The 6,489-nt window shown below is 45.0% G+C and overlaps 2 long non-coding RNA genes across 2 annotated transcripts in view; one reads left to right on the top strand and one right to left on the bottom strand.

The window, feature by feature from the left end:
• The window catches only part of LOC309376242, a 266,043-nt gene that overhangs the window by 8,407 nt on the left and 251,147 nt on the right, over window positions 1-6,489 (top strand). The gene's annotated exons all lie outside the window — the stretch shown is intronic.
• LOC309376249 overlaps window positions 1-6,489 on the bottom strand; it is a 319,563-nt gene that overhangs the window by 7,514 nt on the left and 305,560 nt on the right. The window lies entirely within an intron of this gene.

A 6,489-nucleotide genomic window follows, 5' to 3' on the forward strand; every position in this document is an offset into this window, starting at 1 on the left:
TGTCCAAAGTCCATTTCGGGGGCCTAATCCGGTTAATCAGCTCAGTCCAGCCCCTGTGGCAGTTTACTTCCTGGGGTAAAATCCTAAAAAAACCTCAACAACTTCAATCCTAAAAACAAGCTCAACAAGTTTGGCCGGCCCCCACGGCCCTTCACTTCATCAAATCTGGCCCTCTTTGAAAAATGTTAGGTGCATTCAAATCACAGGACTAACCCCAAAGAATCCTGGGAATTGTAGTTTCCACTCACAGAACTACAATTCCCAGCACCTATAAGAAATTACAGCAGCCAGGATTTGGATAGGGTGTGTATTAAGCAATGTGCTTTAAACATATAGTGTGGGTCTGCCCCAAATCATGGCTGCTTTAAGGGCTTGAGGTATGCGCATTTCATCTGTTTTGCATACACGGATTACAGCTTCATTGAATTGGTTTGGGAAGGGTGGGTTTCAGGGGTGGGGAAACCAAACAGGTAACACAGGTTGGGTGAAATATATCCTTGCCCATCCCATCTCTGGTGCAAGAAGCAGCACCGTAAATATGCAACTTGAAGCACAGCAGGGGGAAAAAGCATCTCAAGCTGCGAATGTGTTACACAGCCTTGATGCTGCCTGGAATTGATTTGGAACCTGAGATGATCTGTGTATGACACAGCTGCCCTCTGCTGGTCGACAGTTTGTGCTGTTTGTTGTTGTTTAGTCGTTTAGTTGTGTCCGACTCTTCGTGACCCCCCTGGACCAGAGCACTCCAGGCACTCCTGTCTTCCACTGGCTCCCGCAGTTTGGTCAAAACTCATGCTGGTAGCTTCGAGAACAGTGTCCAACCATCTTGTCCTCTGTCGTCCCCTTCTCCTTGTGCCCTCCATCTTTCCCAACATCAGGGTCTTTTCCAGGGAGTCTTCTCTTCTCATGAGGTGGCCAAAGTATTGGAGCCTCAGCTTTAGGATCTGTCCTTCCAGTGAGCACTCAGGGCTGAATTCCTTCAGAATGGAGAGGTTTGATCTTCTCGCAGTCCATGGGACTCTCAAGAGTCTCAGTCACCAAAAATTGTACACTGTCTGCCTGAGGTGAATAGGCAGGAGGTTCCAAAGTGTAGATGCTGCCTGATGAAAAGCTCACTTTCTTCCAGATGTGGAGGGGGTGTTATGTGGCACTGGAAAGGTGATCCCTCAAGTAAACTGATCCCAAGCTCTTAAGATAGGGTTGGCGTATTTCAAACCGTTAAAATACAGACAGAAAAGTTGTTGAGATATTTCTTTTTTCTTTTTTGCAAAATTGCAAAAACAATTTGCCATTTTTGAGCTATTTTGGAGGAAGTCGGCAAAAATAGCACTGCTGACATTGTTGTTGTTGTTTAGTTGTTTAGTCGTGTCGGACTCTTTGTGATCCCATGGACCAGAGCACGCCAGGCACTCCTGTCTTCCAATGCCTCCCGCAGTTTGGTCAAACTCATGCTGGTAGCTTCGAGAACACTGTCCAACCATCTCATCCTCTGTTGTCCCTTTTTCCTTGTGCCCTCAATCTTTCCCAACATCAGGGTATTTTCCAGGCTGCCATACGTCCAGATTTTCCCAGACTTTTTAAAAAAACAACTATTTCCACCCAGACACTGTCAGGGACAGCAGTGTTCTGGATGTGTCCAGGGCATTAGTTACTAATTGTAACAGCATTGTATTTAGGGCAGTGCAAGTTGTTTCCTTGCAGGGGGCACTGAGTGCAAAATTGAGAAGATCCATCATTGAGAAGATATATTTTGGGGCGCCAAATTTTGGGCTCGCTCAGGGCGCCATGTTATCAAAGATTACCCGAGTCTGCCCCTGAACTTGAACTTGGTCCAGTAATCATCCAAATGGAGAATGGTAGGAGAGTCCCATGGACTGCAAGAAGATCAAACCTATCCATTCTTAAGGAAATCAGCCCTGAGTGCTCACTGGAAGGACAGATCCTGAAGCTGAGGCTCCAATACTTTGGCCACCTTATGAGAAGAGAAGACTCCCTGGAAAAGTGGAGGGTACAAGGAGAAGGGAACGGCAGAGGACGAGATGGTTGGACAGTGTTCTTGAAGCTACCAGCATGAGTTTGACCAAACTGCGGGAGGCAGTGGAAGACAGGAGTGCCTGGCGTGCTCTGGTCCAGGGGGTCACGAAGCGTCGGACACAACTAAACAACAACAAAGAGACAGTTTAGGTCACCCCAATGACTGTGGGCACCTGCACAGGTATGATAACCCTTAAAACCGCCTTTAGAAAGATCTTCAGGAGATCTTCCTGGATGAGGCATCCCTCTACATTTGGCTTTACAGCTCACAAATTGAACAATCTCTATTTCTCCAGCCACAGTTCATCAACCTAATTATTGAATCGTCCCATTTAACGGTGCTGAAGACACAGCAAGGATAAATGTGTCATTGAATACTACTCAATGTTGATCCAGAGTAGATTCCAATGTATAGTTAGCAGAGTAAAAACACATTACAGGATTCCCAAAAAATAGACCAGCGGTAATTGTACAGTGCAGTGGTACCTCTGGTTGCGGACAGGTCCGGTCGGTCCGGTCGGATCCCGAGGTTTCCACAACCTGAGGACCGCTTCTGCGCATGTGGCAAAACACAGTAAAATACCTCTGGGTTTGCCGCGCGTACTTCCCAAAGTTTTCGTAACCAGAGGTTCGACTGTATTTCATCCAGATCCAATACATTCAGGATTGGCACTGTCCATAAGAAATCCAGTTGCAGCAGACTTAACTTAAACTTACTGTTACAAGAATTTAAGGTCTCAAATATATAAATTAAATGTTCATAAATTTACAAGGCAAAAACATACATAAGTATGTAAACCATGTGTCTTAAATAGTATAGGAAAATAGTCCTGAAACCTTTTTGATTCTCCCAAAATTGACCTGAATTGTCTCCCTGCAAGGAGGAAGGAAATGGGAAAACCTCCTCATTGTCTCTGTGCTCACAAATCCTGCCTTAAGGGTACATTTGGGTATGAATAGAGTGAGCCTGAGACTTGGACTCAGGAATTAAGTATTTATCTTCACAAAAGAATAGCCAGGATCTCCAGGTAAACCCACCAACAGGTTTCCTGCCAGACAGGATTTCTGCTTTAGACCGCCCCTTCTGTGATGTATGTAGGATGTATTAAGCTTTGTTGTTTAGTCCTCTTAGTCTTGTTCGACTCTCCATGACCCCATGAACCAGAGCTTGCTTTGGAAACTCTCACTTTCTTCTCAAAGCTTCTCCTTTTTTTATGTCCATGGAGTTTTCTAGGCAAAATACTGGAGTGGTTTGCCAGTTCCTTCTCCAGGTGGATCACATTTAGTCTAAACTCTCCACTATGACCTGTCCAACTTGGGTGGCACTGCATGGCATAGCTCATTATTCTTGGAGTTATTCAAGCCCCTTCGCCACGACAAGGCAGTGATCCATGAAGGGGTGCCTTAAGCTTACAGGCAATTCCAAAGAGTCAATACGTATAAGGGCTTGAACACCATTGTTCTGGGCTCCTCCTCCCTCCTGCATGTGGTGAGTGAGGACCCTGTTGCAACAGTTTTAATAAAGATCAAGCTTATTAGCTGCTTTGCTTCTCAATATTCTCTGGTTGACCTCTGTTATTTCTCCTACCGATAGGGAACCCGCTTAAGGACTCTGTACAGGCTCTTGGATACCCCATAAGGAGCAGAGCAGATTTTGTTTACAGCACTTACAATAATACTTATAATAAGACTAAACCTTAACACTATATACAGAACACCACACCAGAAGGAAAAGAAATAGAAAGAGAAAGTGAAGCCCAGGCTCCTTCTGGCCCTACTTTTATAGTCAGCATGACCTTCACAGAAAGAGATAAGAGAACCTGTTATGTACTGAAGTTCTCACCCTGGGCCAGCAGGGGGATACTGTAGATAGTTTTCACTCAGGTCCACATATGCAAATAAGGAATTGAAAGTGACGTTCAGTGATTGGATAGTTACAGAAAGTTGTTACTGTTGCGTTGTAGTGGAGCTCTATATAAGCAGGCTGGCTGAACCCTTCAGTTCAGTTTTGGCCTGTGAATAAACAAGAGCTGTCTGAAGAATTGCTGTGTTGTCCGATATGTTCACCCACAAATTAACAGAACCAGTTTAAGCCAGCTGTACTCAGCTTCTCGTAAGCAATAATCCAAACATCAGGAACCCCCTGCTTGTTTCTTTTACACAGAGAAGCTTCCAGACCCCTCTTGCATTAATTAGAATAGGTAAGATCTCTACACATCAGATCAGTATTTTCTGCACTAAGAAATGCAAACTGACAAAACGCTCCCCTGTACTTTGAAACAGCTACAAGCATGAGACTGTGGTGATTTCATAATCTGAAGTTATTAAGGATTAATGAGGAACAAGATCTGCTAACTGCAGTTCTTGTTGTTGTTTAGTCATTTAGTCGTGTCCGACTCTTCGTGACCCCCTGGACCAGAGCATGCCAGGCCCTCCTGTCTTCCACTGTCTCCCGCAGTTTGGTCAGACTCATGTTTGTAGCTTCGAGAACACCGTCCATCCATCTCGTCCTCTGCCGTCCCCTTCTCCTTGTGCCCTCCATCTTTCCCAACATCAGCGTCTTCTCCAGGGAGTCTTCTCTTCTCATGAGGTGGCCAAAGTATTGGAGCCTCAGCTTCAGGATCTGTCCTTCCAGTGAGCACTCAGGGCTGATTTCCTTCAGAATGGAGGGGTTTGATCTTCTTGCAGTCCATGGGACTCTCAAGAGTCTCCTCCAGCACCATAATTCAAAAGCATCAATTCTTCGGCGATCAGCCTTCTTGATGGTCCAGCTCTCACTTCCATACATCACTACTGGGAAAACCATGGCTTTAACTATACGTACCTTTGTTGGCAATGTGATGTCTCTGCTTTTTAAGATACTGTCTAGGTTTGCCATCGCCTTTCTCCCAAGGAGCAGGCGTCTTTTAATTTCGTGACTGCTGTCACCATCTGCAGTGATCATGGAGCCCAAGAAAGTAAAATCTCTCACTGCCTCCATTTCTTCCCCTTCTATTTGCCAGGTGATGGGACCAGTGGCCATGATCTTTGTTTTTTTGATGTTGAGCTTCAGACCATATTTTGCGCTCTCCACCCTCATTAAAAGGTTCTTTAATTCCTCCTCACTTTCTGCCACCAAGGTTGTGTCATCTGCATATCTGAGGTTGTTGATATTTCTTCCGGCAATCTTAATTCCAGTTTGGGATTCATCCAGCCCAGCCTTTCGCATGATGAATTCTGCATATAAGTTAAATAAGCAGGGAGACACTGCAGTTATTTAACTGCAGTTCTTACATACTGCAGATCTAAGTGTACTAATGTCTGAAGGAGTTGGGTCTTTCATATCTCATAATCGCCCAAATACGCAGGAGAGAAGTCCTGCTTAAATGTAGTCCTTCCCATCTGTCTCATCCACTGGAGTCTGAGAGCAATAAAGTGATATTCTGTATTGCTTCCAAGCAAACGTGCTGGAAAAGCAGGCAAAACTTTTTGTCACGGAGCAGCTTGTGTGTGGCTATTTTATTGGGAAAAGGGTCACACATGCCAGTTTTGCTCAATGTCTGTACGATGTGCCATTCTAATCAAAATACCCATGTTATGTTGCCCATTTAAAATGGATAAGAAAAGAACCAATGCAGAAACAGTAAATCTGAATTAAATGGGAGAGGGGGAAATATTGGATGGAATTTTTATGGGACATAAAATTGAAGGCACAGAAGCAGAACCAGAAAATATATAGCAATTTTCCTGGTGCTATTTGGGAGGGGAAGCATTTGTGCTTCTACAATCTGATGTTAATTATTCCACATCATGTTATTATGGTGATGTCATAGGATGACATTACGATTACGTCATCCGATGTTGTTGTGGTGTGAGGTGCTTATATAACTTTATTTGTTTTCACTGAAATGTTACGTAACACGCCTTCCCCCGTCTAAAGAGGAAAGCGGGTCACGGTGGGAGCACAAATTAAATTCAGACGTGAAATAACAGTCTGCAAGAAGACGCTTCCCAAGCCTCAGGCAATAAGATAGACACACCCAGAGAAATGCCTCCCGCCAAGAACTCAGCCAATGGGAACTCTAGACACAAATGCAACCCGCAAGGAATATCTTCATGACGGCCATTCGTCGGCAAGCATAAAGCCCATCGAGGGCTCAGCCAATGGGAAAAGTAAGAAAAATCCCTCCACAAACAAACAAATCCTTACTCCAACCAATGAGAACTCAGAAGGGAAGAGGACTCTTGATTGGTCTTCGAGAAGTTGGTCCAACCTCCCTCATTCGTCAATCAGCCCTTTTCCCTCCTCCGACTAGTTTTACCTACAGCAGGGGATGTGAGGGGACGAGCCACCGTTAGCCAATAAAGAAGCTCTTTGTAGACGGGCTCGCTCCCGTGTCCAATGGGCGGGCCTCTTCCACAAGCGGCTGAACGAGCGGGAGACGGAGGGAAAAGGGAGGAGGAGGCAGAGGTAGG

The sequence above is a fragment of the Podarcis melisellensis genome (genome assembly GCF_964234715.1).
Source record: "Podarcis melisellensis genome assembly, chromosome: 8".
Classification (NCBI taxonomy): domain Eukaryota; kingdom Metazoa; phylum Chordata; class Lepidosauria; order Squamata; family Lacertidae; genus Podarcis; species Podarcis melisellensis.